We start from the raw sequence: 25,745 nt of genomic DNA, 5'->3' as shown, positions 1-25,745 counted from the left end.
CACTCAGTAGAGTGCTTTGCACCCAGGAGGAGGGCCATCTGGTGCTCTGTCAATCATCCAACCGTATTTATTGAGCTCTTGCTGTGTGCAGAGCACCATACTAAGTGCTTGGGAGAGTACAGAACAACAGAGTCGGTTGGCGAAGTCCCTGCCCACAACGAACTTACTTTACACTCCCAGTTCTGTCCTCTGTTTGAATTGGCCTTCCAGAACAATGCCCGGTGCTCAGTACAGTGCTCTGCATATAACACATACATAGTACTGCGCTTGGCAGTCAGTAGGCAGTCAGTACAGTGCTCTGCACACAATAGGTGGACAGTTGAGTGCCCTGTGTCCAGCAGGGGTTCGCTGAATGCTACTGTTATCATTGATCCAGGACTTCTGACTTGCTGATTCTTTTTTTTTTTGTTAATGGGTATTTGTTAGTTGAGAAGCAGAGAAGCTAATGGACAGAGCACGGGCCTGGGAGTCAGACGTTCTGGATTCTGATCCCGGCTCTGCCGCTTGTCCGCCACGTGACCTTGGACAAGTCACTTCACTTCTCTGGGCCTCAGTTACCTCATCTGGAAAATGGGGATTAAGACGGTAGGCCCCATGTGGGACAGGGACTGTGTCCAACCCGATTTGCTAGTAGCCACCCCAGCGCTTAGAACAGCGCCTGGCACATAGTAAGCGCTTAACAAATACTATTATCATTATTACTATTAATTGCTTACCATGTGCCAAGCATTAAGTGCTGGGGTAGATATACAAGCTAATCAGGTTAGACACATTCCATGTCCCACATGGGGCTCACAGTTTTCAACCCCATTTTTCGGATGAGGTGACTCAGGCACAGGCAAGTGAAGTGACTTGCCTAAGGTCACACAGCATGCACATAGCGGAGCCAGGATTGGAATCTAGGTCCTCCTGACTCCCCGGCTCTACCCACTAGACCATCCTGCTTCTCCCTCTGAGCTGGAGTGGTTCCCAAAGTGCCAGAAATGCGTCTCGGACCGGAGCAGCCAGTAGTAGCCAGATGAACAGAGGCACGAACCTCACATTTGTATCCAGAATTTTTTATGCTCCTTTTGGTGCATAATTTACATTTATATAGAACCGTCCAGACTCCAGGCTCCAAGTGTCTTTACTGGTTTATATACATGAGGCATATTTATGTAAGCCTCTATGTAGATATAAACACCATCCGACCATATGTATTTCTGCCTGTTTTAAACATGACCCCTTCGAAGACATCCACATTCAACACACCACACTGGCAGTACAGGGAGAGAAAAAAGATTGGTATCGGGCACTGGATGGTGGCTCTTTTAAAACAGTAGTGTTTCATAAGGTTTTTCACCTGCTGCTCAATTCTTTTTCTTTCTGGTATTTGTTAAGCGCCTCCTAAGTGCCGTGCACTGTACTAAGTGATGGGGTAGGCACAGGCTTGTCTGGTTGGACCCAGTCCCTATGCCACAACAATAAATTTTCTTTATTGAGCAGTTACTACGTGCAGAGCATGTACTGAACGCTTGGGAGAGTACAATATAAAATGACACATTCCTCCCTTAACAGATGCCATAAAAAATTATGTTTAAGAAAACCTGGATTGTAATTATGGTATTTGTTAAGTGCTATGGGACGAGCACTGTGCTCAGCACTGGGGTAGATACAAGATATATGGTAAGGTGTAATTTCTGTTCCACAAGGGGCTCACACTAAAGAAGCGGAGAAACAAGTGTTATACAGTTGCGGAAACCGAGGTACAGAGATGTTTAGTGACTTTCCCAAGTTTCCACAGAAGGCTAGGGGCAGAACTAGGATTAGAACCCAGGACTCCTCTTTCCGCTAGGCCATGCTGTTTCCTCTAACATCATCGCTAAGCATAAATACTATTCATTGAGAAGAGCACTTACTAGGCAACTGGGAGTGTAATAGATTGAAGACACAGCCTTTGTCTTCAAGGAATGTTTCTGTTAATTCTTTTGTAGTGTACCCTCCCAAGGGCTTAATACAGTGCTCTGCACAGAGTAAGTGCTCAATAAATGCCATCAATATGATGATGATGATCCTGGACATACTGCGTTTGAATTTTTCCACATCCTTCTTGATGGTCTAAAGAATCAATCGATCAATCAATGGTATTTTTTGAGCACTTACTCTGTATAGAGCGCTGTACTAAACATGTAGGAGAGTACAGTGCAACAGAATTAGCAGATGCATTCCCTGCCCACATTGAAATAAACTTCCTAAGGTTCAGAGCAGGTAAATTTAATTTTGGGCTAGTTGCACCTGAAGCATATTGACTGATGAGTAATGTATGCAAATCTAAGAAAGGGAGAAAGTCCAGGTTTCTCTCTCTACTTTAAGGTCCTAGAGGCCAAGGGATGTTATCTATCTATTCTACTGTTGTACTCTCGTAATTGCTAAGTGAAGTGCTCTGCACACAGTTCAGTGCTCAAGAAATACCACTGATTGATTGATTGACTCCCGAGCTATCTTGTTTGTCCAGAAACAGCTGAGAATCCCTAGTCTCTTCATGGGAAGGTCTCCCTCTGCCCTCTGGAAGAGGAAATATAGCAGAAGGGAAGAAGCGTGGCTTAAAGATGGGCCTAGCTCCTCTGCGTGTCTGCTGTGTGACCTTGGGTGAGTCACTTCCCTTCTCCGGGCCTCAGTTCCATCATCTGTAAAACTGGGATTAAGAGCGTGAGCCCCATGTGGGACAGGGACTGTGTCCAACCTGATTAACTTGTATTTACCCCAGCGCTTAGAAACAGTGCTTGGCACACGGTAAGTGCCTAACAAGTACTATGATAATAACGGTCTCATCGTCATATAATGATATTATTATTATTATTACTGGGGGGAGGTGCTTGTCTTGCAGGTAGAGGGATGAACTTGGAGATTTCTTCCAGCGGCAGGGAGAAGGGGGTCTGAACTTCCTGCCTCTGAACTGAGCTGGGACTCCAGGGGGAGCAGAAGGGCAGGCAAAGCCGACGGCCCGGGTGAGCGGGCGGCTTTGTCTTGGGGGCCGAAGAGAGGCCCAGTGGAACATGGAGAGCTCAAGGCCTGGAGCGCCCGGGAAGGCCCGCCCACCCCAGTGCCCGGGCTGCCAGCCCTTTCGGGGGGCCCCCGGGGGCTGGGGAGAAGGGGGAGGGCCGTTGGCACCGGGCCAAGCCCAAGCATCCCGCTCCGTGCGGGAAATACCGAGCGCTTGGATCTCCTCGCAAAGGGAACCTGGACCGGTTCCAAGAGTGCACTTTACATCTGCTGTGAACTGCGGCGAGGGAGTTTTGGAAGGGAACGAGGGAGATAAGCTTTGTGGGTTATTCGGAACGCACAACGCCGAGGACACACACGCTCACCCACAGATACACACTAATACGGGTGGAAAAATACACACGTGGTCACTCCAAATGCAGTGTGTGTGTGTGTGTGGGCTCCCTCATTCTTGTGCTTGGATTTGCACTCCTTAATCACTTTCATTTCCTCTCTTCATTTAGTGTTATATTGTAGTCTCCCAAATGCTTGCTACAGTGATCTGCTCACAGTACGTGCTCAATAAATCCGATTGAATGAATTCACCCCACCCTCAGCCCCACAGCACTTAGGGAGATATCTGTAATGTATTTATAGTAACGTCTGTCTCCCCCTCTAGATGGTAAGCTCACTGTGGGCAGGAGGAGCGTCTACCAGCTGTCTTAGAGTGTACTCTCCCAAGCACTTAGTACAGTCCTCTGCACTTAGTACAGAGCAATGAATGTGATCGGGCGACTGATTGTGGCTGTGCACGTGAGACTTTTCAAGTGAAAAAAAACTCTGTCCTCCACCAAACCTTTTTAATATTCTTGAATCTTCACCCAAGTCCACACTAGCCCTTCATTTCATTCATTCAGTCGTATTTATTGAGCGCTTACGGTGTGCAGAGCACTGGACTAAACCGCTTGACGAGCGATTTAACCAGTGATAGTAACAATCCAGGAAGAAAAGCTCAGAGGCAGTGCAGAGCAAAATTCCACTCGTATTAGGGCCTGTCCGAGTAGATCTCATGTCTTTAATTCTTGGCTAATTCATCCAGCAACTGCTCAGCCCCAGCTCACGGCCAAAGCTTACCGAGCTTTCTCCCTTTTGAACCTTTGCCAGAGACTCACCTCCTCCAGGATGTCTTCCCAGCCCCTAAACTCTTGGCTAGAGCTTGGATTTGACGGCACGTTGACGAGAGCATGGGACCTGGAGATAGGAGAATGGGGTTCTTGTCCCCGCTCTGCTGTGTGACCTTGGGTGAGTCCCTAAACCTCTCTGGGTCTCAATTCCCTCTTCTGTAAAATAAGATGGACTGTGAGTTCCAAGTGGGTTGGGGACTGTGCCTCATCTGATAACCTTGTAGCTACCCCAGGGCTTAACCCTTAATTATCATCGCTAATTGATCGATCGATCGTATTTATTGAGTGCTTATGGTGTGCAGCCAATTATCCTAAGTGCTTGGAAGAGTACAATATAACTGAATTGGTAGAAGCGGTGTGTGTCCACCGTGACCTCACAGTCTAGAGAGGCAGACATTAATATAAATAAATAAATTAAATGACAGGTGCATAAATAAGTGCTATGGGGCTGAGGGAAGGGTGACGCAGAAGGGTACGAGAGAAGAGAAAATAAGGGCTTAGTCAGAGGTGGCCTTTTGGAGGAGATAGACTTTCATGTAAGCTCTTTATGGACAGGGAATGTGTCTGCTAATTGTGGTGTATTGTACTCTCTGAAGCGCTTAGTATAGTGCTCTACACATAGTAAGCACTCAGTAAATACAATCGACTGATCGATCGAATAAGCCTCTGAAGGTGGGGAGAGCGATCGTATGTCAGATATAAAGAGGGAGGGAGTTCCAGGCTAGGGGCAGGACGTGGGCCAGAAGACGGCAGTGAGATAGAAGAGATCTAGGTAATCATTATGGTTGCATTTTTCTATGGTTGGGGTTCGAAGCGTTTGACTAGTCTCTCGACTGCAAGTTCGCTGTGGGCAGGGAATATGTCTGCCAACTCTGTTATATTGTACGCTTCCAGGTGCTTAGTACAGTACTCAGCATACAGTAAGTGCTCAATAAATACCATCAGTGATGATGATGATACCTCCTTCCATTTGGTCTGATACTTCCTCAGTAATTCCCCTCAGCTCCCAGACCGGGCTGGGCATTAGTTGGGTATTCAGCATTCCTTACTCACTGACTCCTCATCCGCCTCCTCACCCGCCAGTTTCTCTGCTTGCTCCATCACACCATGTTCTTGTCTGAAAATCCACCCCTTCCCCCACCCCTCTCCCTCAACCCTCTGGCAGGTTATCTATCCCTGAAGGTCTCTCTGGAAACTCATCATCCATAAATCCCCAGCTTCTCCTCCTCTCTCAGGATGGGCTGAACAAGATCTATGTATTTTTGAAAATCAGCAAATGGCTTTTGCATCGATCCGTTTCCCTCGTTGCCAGAAACCTCCTACCTGGCCAAGATGAGTCTCCCTCCCTCTCCCCGCCTCCCTGGAGCTCAGAGGCCCAGAGACAATTGCCTCTCCCCACGGGCCAGCCGTGTTCCGCTGGCCTTTGTCTCCACTTCCTTCCGTCAGTCGGTCCATCGTATTATTGAGCTCTTGCTGTGTGCAGAACACTAAGCTCTTGGGAGAATACAATATAACGATAAACAGATACATTCCCTACCCACAATGAGCTTATGGTCTAGAGAGGGAGATGGACATTGATATAAATAATTAAATTACAGATATGGACATAAGTGCTGTGGGCTTGAGGGTGAAGTGAGTAAGTTATGGGTGAGGGGAAACAGTAGAGGATAAAGAGATGTGATGGGGTTTCGTGTTTATGAGAGTGTGCACTTGTGGAATGAACCATGCTGTACTAAACATTCCCTGCCCACTATGAGTATACAGTCTAATGGGTAGCATCCGCCGCACAATGTCTCCAAGTTTTCGGGTGACTGCCAGAGGCAGATCCCTGGACTGGGGTGGCCTTCCCGTCTGATGTAGTGGATAGAGCACAGGCTTGGAAGTCAGAAGGTGATGGGTTCTAATCCCTACTCTGTCACTTGTCTGCTGTGTGACCTAGGGTAGTTCACTTCTCTGTGCCTCAGTTCCCTCATCTGTAAAATGGGGATTGAGACTGTCAGCCCCACGTAGGTCAGGGACTGGTGACCAATACCATTTGCCTGGATCCACGCCAGTGTTTAGTACAGTGCCTGGCACATAGTAAGCACTTAACAAATACCACAGTTGTTATTATTTATTAGACCCTCTCTCCACCAGGGGGACATTCAGTAGCATCATGTCTCTGACCCCATTTCCTGTTTCCGGTTGTCCAAGATGGGAATGCCAGGATAACCCAATGCCAGTGCTTTCCGTTAGAAAGGACCAAGCCCGCCCGGATCCTTGAAGGCCTCGGGGAGGGGCAGTAATGAGGACCTTCCTCCCAGAGAGCTGCAGACAATTACATCCTGAAAATAAACATAATAAAACCGGAGAAGTCTAATTTTTGCAACGGGAGCCGTTTTTTTTTTTTTTTTAAACAGCTATTCACTTCTAATCACTCTCGGCTAATAAATGAATAGAATAGCTAATGTGATTAGACTAATTCACTATTCATCCAGAATATTAAATGAATAGAGTATTTTGCCCTTCACCAGTCACGCTTCCCGAGTATTTACCTGGTGTAACAATCAGCGGTGAGTGGGGGTCTCTCTAACCCTCGGAGCCTCATCCGAAGGGTTTAATGAGCTCCAAGCAGCGTCGGGCTCTAGGCACGGATGGCTGGGTAGCTGAAGGGAGGAGCCTTCTCGGAGTCTGAACCAGGGGCAAAGGCAGGGACTTATCTAGTTGTCAGTCAATCGGTCAGTATTTATTGAGCACTTTCTATATGCAGAGCACTGTACTTAGCGCTTGGGAGTATACAGTTCCACAGTCGGTAGGCACGTTCCCTGCCTACAGCGAGCTTACAGGCTAGAAGGGGAGACAGGTGTTAATATAAATAAATAAATTACAGCTATGTACATAAAGGCTGTGGAGCTGGGAGGGGAGATGTATAAAGGGAACAAGTCAGGGCGATGCAGAAGGGATGGGGAGAAGAGGAAATGGGGACTCATTCAGGGAAGGCCACTTGGAGGAGATGTGGCTTCAATAAGGCTTGAAGTGGGGGAGAGTCACTGTCTGTTGGATATGAGGAAGGAGGGCGGTCCAGGCCAGAAGCAGGTTGTGGGCGAGCGGTTGGTGGCAAGATAGAGGAGATCGAAGTACGGCGAGAAGGTTGACATTAGAGAAGCGAAGTGTGCGGGCTGGGTTGGAGTAGGAGAGTAACGAGGTGAGGTAAGAGGGGGCAAGGAGATGGCCCCCATGGTCTGCGGGGCAGGGGCTAAAAGGAGTTGTAAAAGAAAACCACCCCTCAATCACCAAGCTCTCAGGGAACACTCTTGTTTTCCACCAAGATGTAGAGCAAAATCAGTGCACTCAGCTCATTCGAAATTGTCATTAAACTGGAATATTCCAAACGTTTCTATCACCCCATCCTTTAATTATGACCAGTGCAAGAAGCCTAGCCATTCCCAAAGGGTTTATGTTCACCGACAAGTGACATTTCCCGTTTGAGGAGTTTGGAAAGGAATGGGCAGAGGGAGATGAGGAGGTAGCTGGATGGTTTGGCGAGGTGGATTGGGGGGTGTCCAGCGAAGGTTTTTTGGCGGATAGAAAGACTTGAGTGCATTTGAGGGCAGAGAGGGAGTGGCCATCAGAGAGTGAATGGCTGGCGGTTGTGGTAAAGGAGGAAAGGAGAGGGGGCACAAAACCGTTTAGAGAAATACTAGTAGTAAGTACCGGTAGTAGCAATTCCTATCTACTAGGAGTATTGGTATTTCTAAAGTGCTTACTTTACATATCAATCAATCAATGGTATTTATTGAGCATTTCCTGTGTGTGGAGCACTGTACTAAGCACTTGGGAGAGTACAGTAGAGGTGGTAGATATGGAAAAAAATTTCCCATCACTAATGGTTGTTGGAACAACGGACCCTGCAGACCAACCAGATAGACAAATGTCAATCTATCAGTAGGATTTTGGGGGTGCCTTCCATGCGCAGAGCACTGTTGTAAACATTTGGGTGCAATAGAGGTAGAAGACACCATCTGATTTGGGAAGATTTGGAGTCCTCCTTTCTGGAGGTAGGATGTAGGAGATGCGCTCTGGGGATCTCTTCCAAGTCCGTGATGCTGACTGATGATGAGAGCAGAGGATTATTGTTTGGAATTCCTGGGTCATTCATTCATTCATTCAATAGTATTTATTGAGCGCTTACTATGTGCAGAGCACTGTACTAAGCGCTTGGAATGTACAATTCGGCAACAGATAGAGACAATCCCTGCCCAACAACAGGCTCACAGTCTAAACGGGGGAGACAGACAGCAAAGCAAAACAGAACAAAACAAAACAATAGTGGAAAGAGCACCGGTTTGGGTGTCAGAGGTGATGGGTTCTAATCCCAACTCTGCCACTTATCTGCTATGTGACCTTGGGCAAGGTCCTTCGAAGGGGACTGACTGTTCTAGATCGTAGCCTCGTTGTAGCCAGGGAACATGTCCACGAACTTTATTGTATTGTACTCTCCCAAGCGTTAAATACAGTACTCTGCACCCAGTAAGTGTTCAATAAATACCAGTGATTGAGCGATTAGTTGATCCAGGCCTTCAGGTCTTACTTTACTGATTTGAACAATGGCTGAGATCCCTGGACAGACATGCAGCAGAGGGGAGACATTTTATCCTAACCAGATTCCTTAAAATCATTCATTCAATTCAGTAGTATTTATTGAGCGCTTACTATGTGCAGAGCACTGTACTAAGCGCTTGGGATGAACAAGTCGGCAACAGATAGAGACAGTCCCTGCCGTTTGACGGGCTTACAGTCTAATCGGGGGAGACGGACAGACAAGAACAATGGCAATAAACAACGTCAAGGGGAAGAACATCTCGTAAAAACCGATGGCAACTAAATAGAATCGAGGCGATGTACAATTCATTAACAAAATAAATAGGGTAACGAAAATATATACAGTTGAGCGGACGAGTACAGTGCTGTGGGGATGGGAAGGGAGAGGTGGAGGAGCAGAGGGAAAAGGGGAAAATGAGGCTTTAGCTGCGGAGAGGTAAAGGGGGGATGGCAGAGGGAGTAGAGGGGGAAGAGGAGCTCAGTCTGGGAACGCCTCTTGGAGGAGGTGATTTTTAAGTAGGGTTTTGAAGAGGGAAAGAGAATCAGTTTGGCGGAGGTGAGGAGGGAGGGCGTTCCGGGACCGCGGGAGGACGCGACCCGGGGGTCGACGGCGGGATAGGCGAGACCGAGGGACGGTGAGGAGGTGGACGGCAGAGGAGCGGAGCGTGCGGGGTGGGCGGTAGAAAGAGAGAAGGGAGGAGAGGTAGGAAGGGGCAAGGTGATGGAGAGCCTCGAAGCCTAGAGTGAGGAGTTTTTGTTTGGAGCGGAGGTCGATAGGCAACCACTGGAGTTGTTTAAGAAGGGGAGTGACATGCCCAGATCGTTTCTGCAGGAAGATGAGCCAGGCAGCGGAGTGAAGAATAGACCGGAGCGGGGCGAGAGAGGAGGAAGGGAGGTCAGAGAGAAGGCTGACACAGTAGTCTAGCCGGGATATAACGAGAGCCCGTAATAGTAAGGTAGCCGTTTGGGTGGAGAGGAAAGGGCGGATCTTGGCGATATTGTAGAGGTGAAACCGGCAGGTCTTGGTAACGGATAGGATGTGTGGGGTGAACGAGAGGGACGAGTCAAATCACCTTTCCTGCTTTCCACAGACCCACTTTACTCTACCCCATCTCCCATTCTCTAGACCCAGCCTTTGTTTTAAGTTCACTTGATCTTATAACTGTTATCGACGTGAGCGACTTCAGGTTTTTCTCTTCATTATTTGTGATTTGGTCCCTGTGGTGAGCAAGGGGTCCCTTTGTACAGTGTGGATCAATCTTCCCATCTTATTTATGTATTTTGTAACCTGTTGTCTTTGTTAATCTCCTTTTGTGGGAGACACTTTGATATTTAGAGATCTGGGTAAGAGGGAATGCTGCGGGAAAGTATATATCATGATAAAAGCAATGAGAATAATAAAAAAAAAAGATGATGGATAAAGCTTAGACCCAACCCATCCCCTTCCCTCCCACCCCCATCTCTGTCTAATCTTGAGGAGGCACTGCAGAAAAAATCGAAGGTTCTTAGTCTGAGAGGAATCGTGACCAGACTGGCTACGGAGGGGTTATTTTCATTAGTCGCACGGTGGCTGCCTGCTGCTTGGATCGATACCCCAGCTCTCCCAGAAAGAGTTAACTCTGAAAAGTGCCTTAGGAGGACGTTTTTCACGTTCCCGCTCCTGGCCCAAATGCCTTGATAAACAGACATGCTCTGGGTCCTCGGCCTGTGCTTTCAAAGATCACCGTATCGAACTCTTCCTGGAAACGGCCATGATCATGTGGGGCCGGGAGGAGAGGGAGTGGGTGGGAGAAGGTGGGGAGAGTTGGGAGATTGGATTGTCATGGCTAACACCATATCCGCATCTATAAAAGTCGAGGGAGGGTGAGAATTAAAGCAATTATCTGGATAGTTCAGCCGCAGGAACTAGGCTGGAGGAAAGAGGTGGTGGGTGGGGAGGGGGATTCTGAATTTTCCTGATTGATTGTCTTCATTGATCCCTTCCCAGTTAATGGATCAATTCTTCACTTCCTCTGGCCTGGAGAGAGGCGGACGATAGGTCTATAAACGACTGGGAGAGCCGATGGAGCAGGGTACCGCACAGAACAAGCCCGTGGAGTGGGTGGGATTAAATTTCCCATTTAAAGCACAAATTCTGGGGAGATCCAGGGATGTTACCCCATTGAGAGGAGGGGCAAAATCTCCCCTATGTGTGGCCTGGTGCCTGGGACCCTGTGGATATTTAATCACGGCCTTTCTCTGATCGTACTTGATTGATCGTATTTAATCACCCACCTTCTCTAGAAAGGGCTGGCTCTTGTTTCTGAGAGATTTTTCAGAGGCTGAAATAAGTGCAGCACTCTGTTTCACTCCTGTTTCCCTCTTTTTTTTTTTTAGTATACTATTTGCTAAGTGCTTACTATGTGACGTGCACTGACTAAATTCTGGGATAGATACAAGCTAATAATAATAATAATGTTGGTATTTGTTAAGCGCTTACTATGTGCAGAGCAATTTTCTAAGCGCTGCGGTAGATACAGGGTAATCAGGTTGTCCCACGTGAGGCTCACAGTTAATCCCCATTTTACAGATGAGGCACAGAGAAGTTACGTGACTTACCCACAGTCACACAGCTGACAAGTGGCAGACCCGGGATTCGAACCCATGACCTCTGACTCCGAATCCCAGGCTCTTTCCACTGAGCCACGCTGCTTCTCTAATCAGGTTGGATACAGTCCATGTCACACATGGGGTTCTCAATCTTAATCTCCATTTTACAGATGAGGTAACTGAGGCCTGAAGAATTATAATAATTATTATTATGGTGTCTGTTAAGCACTTACTATATGTGAGGCACTCTGCTAGACACTGGGCTTGGACCCAGTCCATGTCCCACAGAATCCCTGTTTTCCAGATGAGGTAACTGAGGCCTGGAGGAGTGAACTGACTTGCCCAAGTGGCGGAACTGAGATTAGATTCCGGGTCCTTCCGACTCCTGGAACCGTGCTGTATTCACTAGGCCACGCTGCTTCTCAAGCAAGGTCCCTAATTCTCCAGATACATCAAGTTGTCCTTGGTGTTTGGCTATGACACCACAGCTAGAGAGGTCGGGTTTGCCTGCTCAGTTCATTTTGAAGGTGCTGCAAATATTTAGATGCTCCTTTCCCTCATTAGCGGGAAATCCCCTTGTTGGCAGGGAACGTGTCATTTTGTTATCCTGTATTTCCCAATCACCTAGTATAGTGCTCTGCACCAAGCAGGTACATAAGGAATGCTTCTACCACTTGTTACCCAGGTGAGGTGAGTACTGTACCTTCATTTATTTTTCTAACGGTGTTTGGGGTTTTTAATCGTATTTGTTCAGCGCTCACTATGTTCCAGGCATTATACTAAGCGTTGGGGTAGATATAGTGTTGTTAGGTTGGACACAGTCCCTGTCCCGCATGGGGCTCACCGTCTAGGTAGGAGGGAGTAGGATTTGATCGCCATTTTACATATGTGGAAACCGGCACAGAGAAGTTAACTGACTGGCCCATGGTCACACAGCGAACAAGTTGTAGAGTCAGGTTTGGAACCCAGATCGTCTGGCTCCCAGGTTCATGATGCTTCAACCCTAAGGTGCTCATTCTTTTTATTAACTGAGAGGTGATTAAGAAGGGGTCTGCTGACACAGGTCTTTACACTAGGATTAGGGGCAGAGAGGAGCAAGGATAGGTTCACATTTGTTGAAAACGGGAACATCTGCAACGGATCATCCAAAACATGGATACTCCACTTTCAGATGTACGCTTGTATCCAGACTGTAAGCACATTGTGGGCAGGAAATGTGTCTACCTACTCTGTTGTATTGTACTCTCCCAAGCATTTGTACAGTGCTCTGAACATGGTGCTCAATAAATACCAGTGATGGAACAAATAATCAAGAATCGCCCTTACACCTCCTTGCTGGTTAATATGGCTGGGAGTAAGAGGTTCTAATCCTGGTTCTGCCATTTGTCTCCTGTGTGAACTTGGGAAAGTCACTTCATTTCTCTGTGTTTGTTACCTCATCTGTAAAATGGGGATTATGACTGTGAGTCCTAGGAGGGACAGGGACTGTGTCCAATCCAATTATATCTGTCCCAGCGCTTAGTACAGTGCCCGGCACACAGTCAGAGCTTAACAAACACCATAACAAAGTGTTCTCTGTTAAAGTGGACATTCTGGCACTCTGACAAAATGTGAATTCATCAGTATTAAACATTTGTCCGTTGAGGAACTGGCAGAGGATGAATTCACCTTCCCAAAATTGTAGGTGATGCCAGCGAGAGTTCGGAATCAACCAAACACCTGAAGGCATCTCCTCACCCTCACGGTACTGGGGTATCCGCATGCCATTGTCTACCACAGAAAGCAGGTGTAATTCTCAGGGAAACAGGTTGAGTGCCATCAAGAAGTCCTGCTTTTCTTTGGGTCCGATTCCACAAGGGTATAGCCAGAGAGGAACGAGTAGGGCAGCCCTGCCTGGAATGAACCAGAGAAAAGAGGGAGAAATATGGGAGGAAATAAACAGAAAAAGAATCAAAGAAAGAGCATTGCTCTGATTGATTGGCTCAACCATTTGGGCCTTGGCATTGATGGCAGAAGAAGATCTTGATTCTTTTTGGTGTCTATGTGAGTAAAAATGGACAAAAAAAAGGACACACAAAAAGGACACCCTTTTATGAACTAAAAAATGGAGTTTTGTGACGTGGTCGTCTGCCTGTATTAATGGAAAATTGGCTACGGAAAGTTCAATTCCCCACTTCCAATTCTGTGGCGACACCGACTTTAATGCAACTTCAGGTTTCTGGGGATTTTCCTTTGCTCTTCGTAATTCTGTCCAACTTTGCTCTGGCAGCTTGTTGGCCACATTTCAAGGTTCATTAACTCTTCCAGGCCACTTGGGTGTTTTGCGGTTAGAATTAATGCTCGATAATCAGTGGTATTCACTGAGCACTTACTATGTGCAGAACATTGTATTAAGTGTTTGGGAAAGTGCCGTACAGTAGCGTTGGTAGACATGATCCCTGCCCCCAAGATGCTTACAGTCTACACGGGGAGACTGGCAAAAAAATCAATTACAGAGAGGGAAATAATAAAGTATAAGGATTTATATGTAAGTGCTGTGAGGCCGGGGGGAGAATCAAAGCGCTTAAGGGGTACGTGGCAGAGGGGAGGGTGAGTATGGGAAAGCAAGGCTTAATCAGGGAGGGCATCTTGGAGGAGACGTGGTTAGTCTGAGTGGATTATTCACTTTGTCCATTATCATTCACTCCCCAACCGCAAACCACCCTCTCTTAACAGATCATATCAGTATCCCATGCAGATAATGAATTATCTGCAATTTATACATTCATATTAATGTCTGTCTCCCCCTCTAGACGGTAAGGGGACATGCCTATCAACTCCGTTATACTGTACTCTCCCGAACACTTAGTACAGCGCTTCGTGCATGATAAGCGCTCAGTGAATACGACTGATCGAGTCCCCACCTTCATCCGCCTTCATTACAGTTCGCAACAGTGGCTTTCTCCTAGCACTAGTGATTCAGGGTGCACTCCCTCCGTCACCCAGACAGATCTCAGGGCGGCTTTCCCGTGCTCTCCTGATAAGGCTGAGGCCCCTGTTTTGTATTATCCATTGATGGAAATAACCATGCCCATTTTCCCCCCATTAGCCCTGATGATTGAGAGTGGCTTATATTCCAGAACACTACAGAGCCTACAGGAGTCAACTTCTTCCCCAAATGCCTAACTTACTACCTAGCCCTGCCAGAGTGTTGTTTATCCAGATGGCAGGATCATTTTCTTCATTTCATTCCTTCCTTTATGAAGCTGAGCCTGTTTATGCACCAAGAATTGGATGAGTTTGAGGGAATGAAACCTCTCAGAATGCAAGGATTTAGTTTCCTTTAAAATGTCCGTCAGCCCCTCGATAGAGAAGGGAAAATATTTGTCAAGACTCCATCGAGGAGGGACTCATTACATGTTCTGAACCTCCAACTTCTTGCTCACCCCTCCCTATTATCCTTCCTCGGGCTTCTTCGGGAAAGGCCAGGGGTTTTAAATTTACCGTTTATTTTCCTGATGCTTTATCTAGTTCTCGTGTTTCTTGGGAAAGGATGGTCTAGTGTAGAAGTGGCTGAAATATGTCTCTGGCCTCTTGCCTGCTCTGTGGAGAAAGAACTAAACCCTTTCTCTGACTCCAAGTGTGAATGCTTTAATGCTTTGTTAGAAAAAGGTCTAGGGGTATATGTGTAGGGGGTGGGGGTTGTGACGGGGGAGTCCTACTTATCATGCAATATGTGTATATATGGGGACTCTCTGTAGAATGTGAAACTCAGGGAGAATTCACTGAAATCCAGTTGGAAGAGGCGCCTGCTGGATTTCTGAGATTTTTCTCAAGTGCCGAGACCCCTTTGTGGGAAAGAGGCTTTTGCAAAGATGGTTCACAGCCAACAGACTGCAGAAGGTTTATGGATTGTGACCCAGAGGGGTTTTTACAGTAAGATTTAGGCTCCAGGAAGAGCCCTCTTTTGTGCCCTTTCCTTGAAAATAAACTCAGAACAGAATGAGTTGACATCCTCTTTCACTTCAAACGTAAATGCTGGAGTCGTCAGTGGGTGATTTACTCTTATTTTTTTCCATAGCCCAAGTCAGGTGCCACAAATCAAGACAATCCAGAGGGTATCCGGAAGAACTCTGCTGACTGCTTTTCCTTCTTGTTTTGACATTTGCTTTTTGTATTTTATGGGGAGAGTTTGGGTTTGGGGCATACAGGATCATTTGTTTGCCTTGTGGTTTTTTTCTTTTCCTCCCTCACGCCCCTCTGCCTCTTCCAAGAGGGCACAGATGCCTATTTCTGGCCAGAAGAGCAAAGGCAAATTTGCCGTCTCTTTGTTCCATCTCGAGCAAATCTGTGCTGCTTGTGTTCTGACCAGACCTCATGACTTTGGGGCAAACAGTTTGGAACTGGAAACCCAGGTAGTTGGGGTGGAGGGGGGTGGTCACTCAATCAATCATTCAATCGATGTATTTATTGAGTACTTACTGGGTGCAGAGTTCAGTACTAAGCTCTTGGGAAAGTAATAATGATAATAATTACGGTATTCGTTAAGCGTTTACTATGTGCAGGCAATGTACTGAGAGCTGAGGTTGGACACAAACAAATGAGGATGGACACAGTCCCCGTCTCACAGTCTCGATCCCCATTTTGCAGATGAGGTAACTGAGGCCCAGAGAAGTGAAGCGATTTGACCTGCGGTCACACAGCAAAGTGGCAGAGCGGCGATTAGAACCCATGACCTTCTGACTCTCAGAACCGTTCTCTATCCACTATGCCACTCCGCTTCTCTAATACACTGCAACACCACAGAGTCTGGTAAACATGTCCCCTGCCCACAAGGAGCTTGCAATCTAGATGGGGAGACAGATATTAAAAAAACATTTCAGATACGTGCGTAAGGGCTGTGGGGCTGAAGGGGGAAGGGAATATAAAATACTTAAAGGGTACTAATCCGAGTGCATAGGCGACAGTGAAGGTGCTCTTTGCATTAGGCCATGTTAATCTCCTCACTGTTCTTGATCTCATCTATCTCGCTGCTAACCTCTCACCCTCCTCCTACCTCTGACTTGAAACACCCTCCCGCCTCATATCCCACAGATAATTTCTTTCCCCTGCTTCAAAGCCTTTTTGAAGGCACATCTCCTCCAAGAGGCCTTCCCTCCCTAAGCCCTTCTTTCCTCTTCTTCCATTCCCTTCTGTGTCACCCTGACTTGCTCCCTTTATTCATCCCTCCTCCCAGCCCCACGGCACTTATGAACAAAAGAGTAGCTTATTTATTTATATTAATGCCTGTATCCCCTTCTAGATTGTCAGGGTCTCCTGCTGGTCATGGGAATCACTTGCTTCAGCCAGAGGGGATACCCTGTAAACTGTAAGCTCCTTGTGGGCAGGGATCCCATCTAATAATAATAATAATACTAATAATTGCAGTATTTGTTAAGCTCTTACTATGCGCCAGGCACTGTACTAAGCCCTGGGGTCTTATCTTATGCTGTTGAGTTCTCTCCGACCCATAGCGACTCCATGGACACATAAACATCTCTCCCAGAATGCCCCATTCCCCATCTGCAATCATTCTGGTAGTGTATCCATGGACTTTTCTTGGTAAAAATATGGAAGAGGTTTACCATTGCTTTTCTCCTTGCAGTGAACTTGAGTCTCCACCCTCCACTCTCACACAGTTCATTGCCCCACACTGGGCTCACAGTCTTAATCCTCATTTTACGGATGAGGCTAAGTGAGGAACAGAGAAGTGAAGTGACTCACCCAAGGTCACACATCAGAGCAGTGGCAAAGCTGGGCTTAGAACCTGTGTTCTATCCACTCAGCTACACTGCTTCCCTATGCCTTGGTCTCAGAACTTTACCCTTGTCTCCCCTCAGCTCGGCCCAGTGGTTCCAACTGACCCCCATCTGGTCCACCAGGGCTTCTGGGTGGCTATCAGGAAGCTGACCACTTTTTACCATCAGAGCGGCCAGGGCCATCCCGAGATGTTTGCTTCCGAGTGGTCGGTGTTGGAGGCTTGGAAATCTCCATCTTGGTCATCGATTCCCGGGCTCGGCTGGCCGTAGCACACACCTCACTGGGCAGTGAATTCTCTTTGCCGCATGGTGATTTCAGAGTTGAGAGAAGAGGAGGCTTGAGAATACTGAATAAGGGAAAAGGAGAAGTGTATTATTTGGGTAAACTAGTTCATTGCCCTGCCTGGCCCAGATCTACGCAGCATTGACTGTGTCTTCAGCACCCGACATTTCGATTCTTTCATCTTTAATCATCTTCTCTCGGTTTTCTTTGAGCGAGAAAACGCTAATGTATCCGTCTCCCTGATCAAACCGAATTCCTAATTTAAACAGCTGTTAATAAGGGTGAGGGGGGGGCCTTTACGGGCTCCTTGTGAGGAAGAAAACAAAATCAATGAAGCAGGAAGCCTGAGGGGGCGTCCATTTTGAAAAGCTGTAGTGAATCACGTTTCCTTAGTAAAGCTGGCAACCTTCACTCCTGCTCCCGCGGCTTCCTTTTCACATGTCCGGGCCCTCTGTGACACATCAAATTTAATGAGACTGCACAGTCTCAAATCCGAAACGGCTACGTGGAGGCAGCCACGGCCGCCGCTGCCACGGTTGCTGTTGCTGGGGACGTTATTAAGGAAGGTGGGGGACCAGCGCGTTTGATGTTCCAAAGTCTTGGAGGGCTTAACGCTGGTTCGGGTTGGGGGGGCGTCTCTCCCGGCAGCCCCCTCCGTCATTCTCCCAGACGCCAGTCAGAATGAGTGTTGGCTGATCCAAGAATAATGTAGAGGCTCTGGAGTTGGCCGGGCTCATGGTCCGGATTGTAACCTGACCCACGCTGACCCAACGAGGGAATTTCGACCTGAAGGACTCACGTTCCTTGAAGACGGGACTGATCTGAGGGGCCATCTTGAATGCTGAATCCTGCACGGAAGAGGGAATTTAAAGCTGGTTAGTTAGAGATAGCTTCTTTCTGACAGAAGCTACAGGGTGTCTGGGTTTCCTTGTGGGGAGGTGGAGAGAATGGGAGAAGAGTCTGAGTGTTGCCCTCTGGGAGATTTGGGATCAAGATCAGAGAGCTGATTCTAAGCGAGCCCTCCAAAGGGCATTAAGTCCAACCACCTGCCTCTGGGCAGACATTTCTAAATCACCCTAAATCATCCCATTTAGATAAAGGATCATCTGCTCTACTCATGAAGGTCTCTTTAGAGTCTCAGCTTTTGAGACTAAGGCATTCTTCCTGATATTTAACCACAGTCCTTCCTGTTTTATTATTTCCCATTAGATTATAAACTCTTTGAGGATAAGGATCTTATCTTTTACCCCCCCCCCCAAAGGATTGCAACACACCTTTTTAGTTTTTATATTTTTAATGGTATTTGTTAGGCGCTTACCACATGCCAGACACTGTACTAAGCACCAGGAAAGATATGAGATGATCAGGTTGGTCACAGTCATGCCCATTTTACAGGTGAGGTAACATTTTGGCGGCCCTGAAACATTAATCAAGTCCTAAGTCTACTCCACGATGATGTGTCTGGCCATATCAGAATGGGAGGGGTTCATCAGATCCATTCCCCACAGAATAATCAACCTGGGCTATGTATTAGATCCAGTTCTGATCAAGCTATTCTTCACAGCCTTATGGAAAGATGCTATTGGGAGTCTGGAACCTGCAGTCAGAATTCAATTCTAATGCTCTGAGAAATGATTTCAACTCAAAAGGCTGAGAGCAGCCTCAAGGGTCCTTGACTCCCTCCTTCAGCAGCTTCTGTTCACTGATGACTGGCTCTGGAAGCACAGGCCCAAGAAAGCAGGTAGATGATTACAACCAATTCTCAGAATCAAGTAATGTGCCATAAATTTACAGCTAGTCCAAAGAAGTGGCCTGATGGAAAGGGCTGGGCCCGGGAGCCAGAACACCTGGGTATTAGCCTCAGCTCCTCCAGTTGCCTACAGTACGACCTTGGACAAGTTTCTTAACTTCTCTGTGTCTCAGTTTCCTCATCTGTCAGAGATGAAATGCCCATTCTCCCTCCCCACTGTGGAACAGAAACTGACCCCCATCTGATTATCATGTATGGTCTACAGAGCTTAATACAGTACTTGGCATATAGCAGCACTTAACAAATACCATCATTATTAAGACCAAAGATACATACCTTGGTCTTATATTATAAATTACTTATTTACATTAATGTTTGTCTGTGGTCCTGAAATGCAGTCAGACCATGAACACCAAAGCAATTTTAATCACCTCCCACCCTTCCTGGGTAGGACATCTGAGCTCTATGGAGACCTGAAATGGGGTAAAAGTAGAAAATATGGAATAGAAAATGTCCTTCAATCAATCAATCCATGTTTATTGAGCACTTACTGTGTACAAAGCACTGTACTGAGCGTTGGGAGTGTACCATAAATAAGGTTGGTAGACACATTCCCTGCCCAATGACACAAACTTTCAAGCTCCTCATGGGCAGAGACTGTGTCTACTAACTCTCCTGTAGTCTCCTGAATGCTTAGTGAAGTGCTCTGCATGGAGCAAGATCTCAGTAATTACCACTGATTGATTTCAAGACCCAAGGAAGGCAAACCTCCAGTGATATGGCTTACCGGTTTTCGGCAGTCAGAAATAGGGGAGAAGCAGTGTGGCCTAGAAGAAAGAGCTTGGCCCAGAGAGTCAGAGGACCTGGGTTTTAAGGAGCGGAGAATCATGTTCTGAGTGACACTTCAGGAAGACAATTGGGCAGCCATGTGGAGGAGAATGAGCTGAAAGGATGGTGGTGATGGTGAATATGGTCAATCAGTCAATCAATCATTGGTATTTATCGAGCACTACACTAGTGCTTGGAAGGGTACAGTACAACAGAATTAGCAGACACACTCCCTGCCCAAAATGAGGTTATAGTCTAGAAGGGGAGGCAAAATATTATGAATAAGTAATTTATAATATGTAATTTTAAAATAAGTACATTAGTGCTGTGGGCTTGAAGGTGGGGCGAAAATAAAATGTTCTAATGATCCCAAATGACCTGAGGAGAAGATTTGAGAAATAAATCAATCATGCTGTCTGGGTCTGACCCGAAGTGAGGAGCAGTCATGGATGCCAATTAAAATTTAGAGTTGGATCGATTAGTCCAAATTGAAGAGCAAGAGTTTGTCTCTTCTATTAGACTGTAAGCTCCTAGTAGGCAGGGATCATGACTAAGAACTGAATTGTAATGTACTCCCCCAAGTGCTTCAATAAATACCACTGATTGATTGAGAGAAAGGAGAGAGATGCAGAGAGAGAGGGAGACCGAGAGGAGAGAGAGAGGATATTCAATTGTCGGGAGGAGTTGGTGCACTGAAGCAAGATAAGAAATAGGCTCAGTGAAGCCTCAATTTAGAAGTCAAGGATGAGAAAAGGGAACTCCACTTCCAGAGATTGAGGGATGGAGAGGGGTGGGGTGGCAAATGAAATAATCCCTAATCTCAAAGGAAATAATCCCTAATCTTTTGGTGGAGGGGCCCGAGGAGCAGAGAATCTAAAGGGGAAGCAGCGTGGCCTAGTGGACAGAGCATGGGCCTAGGAGTCAAAAGGTTATGGGTTCTAATCCCTGGTCTGCCACTTGTGTGGCCCTGGGCAAATCTCTTCACTTCTCTGTGCCTCAGTTCCCTCATCTGTAAAATAGGAATTAAGAGCCCCATGCGGGGTAGGGAGCGTGTTCCGATTTGCTTGTATCCACCCCAGTGCTTAGTACAGTGCCTGGCACATAGTAAGCGCTTAACGAATACCACACTTATTATCATTATTATAAATGAAACCACTTCTCCCCTCCCTAGTTCTATTTTGCAGATTGAGAAAGCCAATAAATACTACTAAAACTGCTATTATTATTATTGCTATAGTGTGCAGAAACCAAGACTCTAGAGGAGCTTGATAGTTCTGTGTCTGCCAGTTTCCCTGGCTCACCCTCCCTCTCTCCCCACCACCAGAGCTTGAAAAAAGGAATCTCTTTCCACTGAGTGAGGCAAGAGCAGGGACAACGAAATGAAAAGCAGAAACAGGAGTGAAGCTGAAAGCCCAGCAAACAGCCGTTGGCAAAGGCCAACCAGGGTTAGCCAGTGGAGGGGGGCATGGTTCCACCCTCTACAGCCATGCTGTCTGCAGCACCCCCCCAGACTCCAGCACTACCCAACTCCAATAAGAATAACTGCGGGATTCATTAAGCGCTTACTGTGTGCCAGGGGTTGTACTAAGCGCTGGGCTGGATACAAGCAAATCGGGTTGAACACAGACATGGGTCACACAAAGAGCCTGGGCTTGGGAGTCAGAGGCCATGGATTCGCATCCCAGCTCTGCCACGTGTCAGCTGTGTGACCGTGGGCAAGTCACTTAACTTCTCTGTGCCTCAGTTACCTCATCTGTAAAATGGGGATTAACTGTGAGCCTCACGTGGGACAAACTGATGACCCTGTATCTCTCCCAGAGCTTAGAACAGTGCTCTGCACATAGTAAGCGCTTAACAAATGCCAACATTATTATTATTAATCCCCATTTTACAGATGATGTAACTGAGCCACAGGGAAGTGAAGTGACTTGGCCAAGGTCACACATCAGGCAGGTGGTGGAGTTGGCATTCAAACCCGAGTCTTTCTGACTCCAAGGCCCGTGCTCTATCCAGTAGGCCATGCTGGTCTGAGGTAGACAGTCCTCTCGTCCTTCCTGCCAACTCCTCCAATCTGTCCTTCTTGTTTGGGGCCCTGAGCCTACTTGCTCCCAGGGGACAAAGGAGGAGAAACCCAGAGGACATCTTTTTTTTTTAATGGTATTTGCTAAATGCTTACTATGTGCCAGGCACTGTACTAAGCGCTGGGGTAGATACAAGCTAATCAAGTTGGACTCAGTCCATGTCCCACATGAGACTCACAATCTCAATCCCCATTTTACAGATGAAGTAACTGAGGCACAGAGAAGTGATTTGCCAAGGTCACAGCAGACAAGTGGTGGAGCTAGGATTAAAACCCAGGACTTTTGGACTCCCAGGCCCATGCTCTATCCACTAGGCCACACTACCTTTCTAGGCCATGCTGCCTTAGAATCATTCGGGGTCTGGCTGGGGGGCACAAGATGCATAGTAGAGTGTTAGGGCGGTCGGGTCCCGGGTTGCCCTGCTGCCGCCTCCCGGGACAACCTTTAGCCTTTGAAGAGTTAAATGTGGAGTGGACTTCACAAAGTGGAGTCAAGAGAAGGCTGCCGTTATCTCCGAAAGCTGGCAGGAGAGAGCCTGTGTCATGAGACAGAAGCCAGTGCTCAGGGGAAAAAGAAAAGAGAAGAAGAGGAAAAAAAAGGTTTGCAACTAGTTGAGGAATAAGCAGAGCGGGGAGAGAGAGAAGCAGAGAAATTGAGAGCAAAGTATATTACGCACCCCCACCATTTTGTATTCATTTCAGTGCTCTGCACACAGTAAGCGCTCAATAAATACGATCGATCGATTGCTTGATCGATCGGTGAAGATGGCCGGCTGGCAGTGTGGTTGCTGAGGGCAGCCGAAGCATTTAATAGGTGAAAAAAGCCCTTCTTTAGGCAGGGTAAGGCCCCTCGGGGAGAGACAGCTTCACGTACACCGTAACAAGAAATCAATAATTGCAGTGTATGCCGATTAGAACGGGCGGTGGTCACAGCCTCTGATTTCAGTGAAAACGGGTTACAGCCGCAGATGAGTGTTTGGATCAGAATGGGCTCTTTTTCTAATTTGGTTATCATCTCCTGCCAAACCCAACGAGATCTGCCCTGCAGAGGTCTGAAACCCAACTCCTGTCCATTTTCAAGAGGGAGGGGGATCATTAACCCCATTCTTCCACCCAAGAGGGAGTTTCAAACTCTAGAAGGAGTTTTTTCTATGGTTTTGGTGGGGTGGGGACAGAGTCGGGGGGATAAGGGTGGAGGGAAGAGAGAGAAAAAGAGAGGGAGGGAGAGAGAGATAGTGCAGAATAGGCACTTCTAGTAAAATACACATGCTCTCTCTCACACACACACACACACACACACACACACACACAGAACATTTTGAAACCGCCCCAGGGAAAAGGCTATTGAATTATTTCCAGTAACTCTCTCTATTCAAGTTGCATAAAAGGACCCAAAACGGACCCGGCACTGAAGCAATTGCAGCCTTTAGTGTCGGGTTTTTTACACCCCTGTGCCTCTGAAGCAATCTGTTCCTTGTGAACCCTGAGCGAGAGGCCATCTCTAGCTGAAAAGCCAGCTGTGGAGAGCTGGAAGGTCCACAGCTGTAGACAGCTGGAGGGCTGGTACTGTAACCGAATCGTTTGAAAAGTGAACTCTGGCGTGGATGCGGGAGGCCCAAACAGGGTTTGCCCGACCGGGATGAACAGTTTGCTTCTGTGTTCGGTCCTGCAGGTCCTTTCACCTTTCCTCAGTCCCTTGATGGAGCCCCTGGGCAATGTATAACCAGATTATTCAGAAACTGGAGCTCCCCCAGCCCCCCCCCCCCCCCCCCAAGCTCTCCCTCCCTCTTTCCCTCACTCTATTTTTCTCTTTCTTCTCCTTACCCCATCCTCCCTCCCTCTATCTTCTCTCTCACACTAACTCTTTTTCTTTCTCCCTGTTACCCCTTTCCACCCTCCCCCTCTCCCTCACACTCTTTTTCTCTTTCTCCTTTTACCCTATCCTCCCTCTTTCACTCTTTCTTTCTTCCTCTTTTACCCCTGTCTCTCACTCTCTCTCTGCCTCTCTTTCTCTCCCTCCCTCACTCTTTTTTCTCTCTCCCCATCCCTTCCTCCCTCGTTTTCTCCTTCTCTACCCCTCACCCTCCGTTTCTTTCTTCTTGTTACCTCTAGCTTCCCTCTCTCTCACTCTTTTCCTTTCTCCCTCTGTTACCCATATCCTCTCTCCCTCTCTCTCTTTCTCTCTCTTTGTTACCTCTCTCCTCTCTCTCTCTTTCTCTCTCTCCTGGTCTCTCTTCTTCTCTCTCTCTCCCTCTGTTACCCCGTTGTACCTCCCATTTTGTTTCAAGTAACCATATCCTCTGGTGACCTCCTTTCCTAGAACTCTAGCTAAGCTTAGTACAGTGCTCTGCACATAGTAAGCGCGCAATAAATACTATTGAATGAATGAAGATGAAGAAGACCTCCATATCAGCCCCAGTCTGGATAAAATCCTGTCTCAAACAGAAAGCTTCATTTCCCTCTTAGGATCAGAAAGTGAATCCAGAAAAAGCCCATCTGTTTTTGGCTCATACCCCATCCCAAAGCCTCAGTCTTCGGCATCATTGGAAACCTGTGGGGCGGGAGCAGTGGCAAGGAGAGAGTGGGCGATGGAAGAGATGTTGTGTGAGCTGGACACCGAGCATCACTTTCTTTCATTCATTCATTCAGTTGTATTTATTGAGCGCTTACTGTGTGCAGAGCACTGTACTAAATGCTCGGAAATTACAATTCAGCAATAAGGAGAGGCAATCCCTGCCCACACCAGGCTTACAGTCTCGGGGGTGGGGAGGGAGGCAGACATCAAAACAAGTAAACAGGCATCAATATAAATAGAATTATAGATATATATATATATTCATAAGTGCTGTGGGGCAGGGAGGGTGGAAGAGCAAAGGGAGCAAATCAAGGTGATGTGGAAGGGAGGAGGAGTTGAGTAAAAGGGGGCTTAGTCTGGGAAGGTCTCTTGGAGGAGGTGCTTCTTCGAGAGGGCTTTAAAGTAGGGAAGAGTGGTGGTTTGGTGGATTTGAGGAGGGAGGGAGTTTCAGGCCAGAGGTAGGATGTGGGCCAGGGGTCGATGGTGGGACAAGCAAGATCTAGGGACAGTGAGGTTAGCATCCGAGGAGCGGAATGCGTGGGCTGGGATGTAGAAGGAGAGAAGGGAGGTGAGGTAAGAAGATTCAAAGTGATGGACAGCTCTGAAGCCAATAACGAAGAGTTTTTGTTTGATACGGAGGCTGAGAGGCAACCACTGGAGATTTTTGAGGAGGGGGTTGACATGCCCTGAACGTTTCTGTAGAAAGATAATCCGAACAGCAGAGTGAAGTAGTGACTGAAGTGGGGAGAGGCAGGAAATTGGGAGATCATAAAGGAGGTTGATGCAGTAAGTAATCTAGTCGGGATAGGATGAGTGACCGTTCTAGTGTGGTAGCAGTTTGGATGGAGAGGAAAGGGCGGATCTTGGCGATGTCATGAAGGCACTTGTGCTTGGTCTCTGATCTTTTGATCTGCGAGCTTCCAGTCAGGGCTGAAAAGACCCATTTTGGGGGTTCTCTGGCCCGTTGACACTTGATAACCTGTGTCCTTCTTATCCTCATTCTCCCACCCCAAATCACTGCCCCCAGCACAGGACCAGATTTGTGTAGTAAAATCTGCTCTTTGGTGACATCTTCTGTTTCAGGTTCTTAAAGCACCCTGTCTGTCTAACCTAAATCCCTCTTGCTTCAGATCCCCA

Source organism: Ornithorhynchus anatinus, chromosome 11 (genome assembly GCF_004115215.2).
Source record: "Ornithorhynchus anatinus isolate Pmale09 chromosome 11, mOrnAna1.pri.v4, whole genome shotgun sequence".
NCBI lineage: Eukaryota > Metazoa > Chordata > Mammalia > Monotremata > Ornithorhynchidae > Ornithorhynchus > Ornithorhynchus anatinus.
This window is presented reverse-complemented; position numbering follows the sequence as displayed.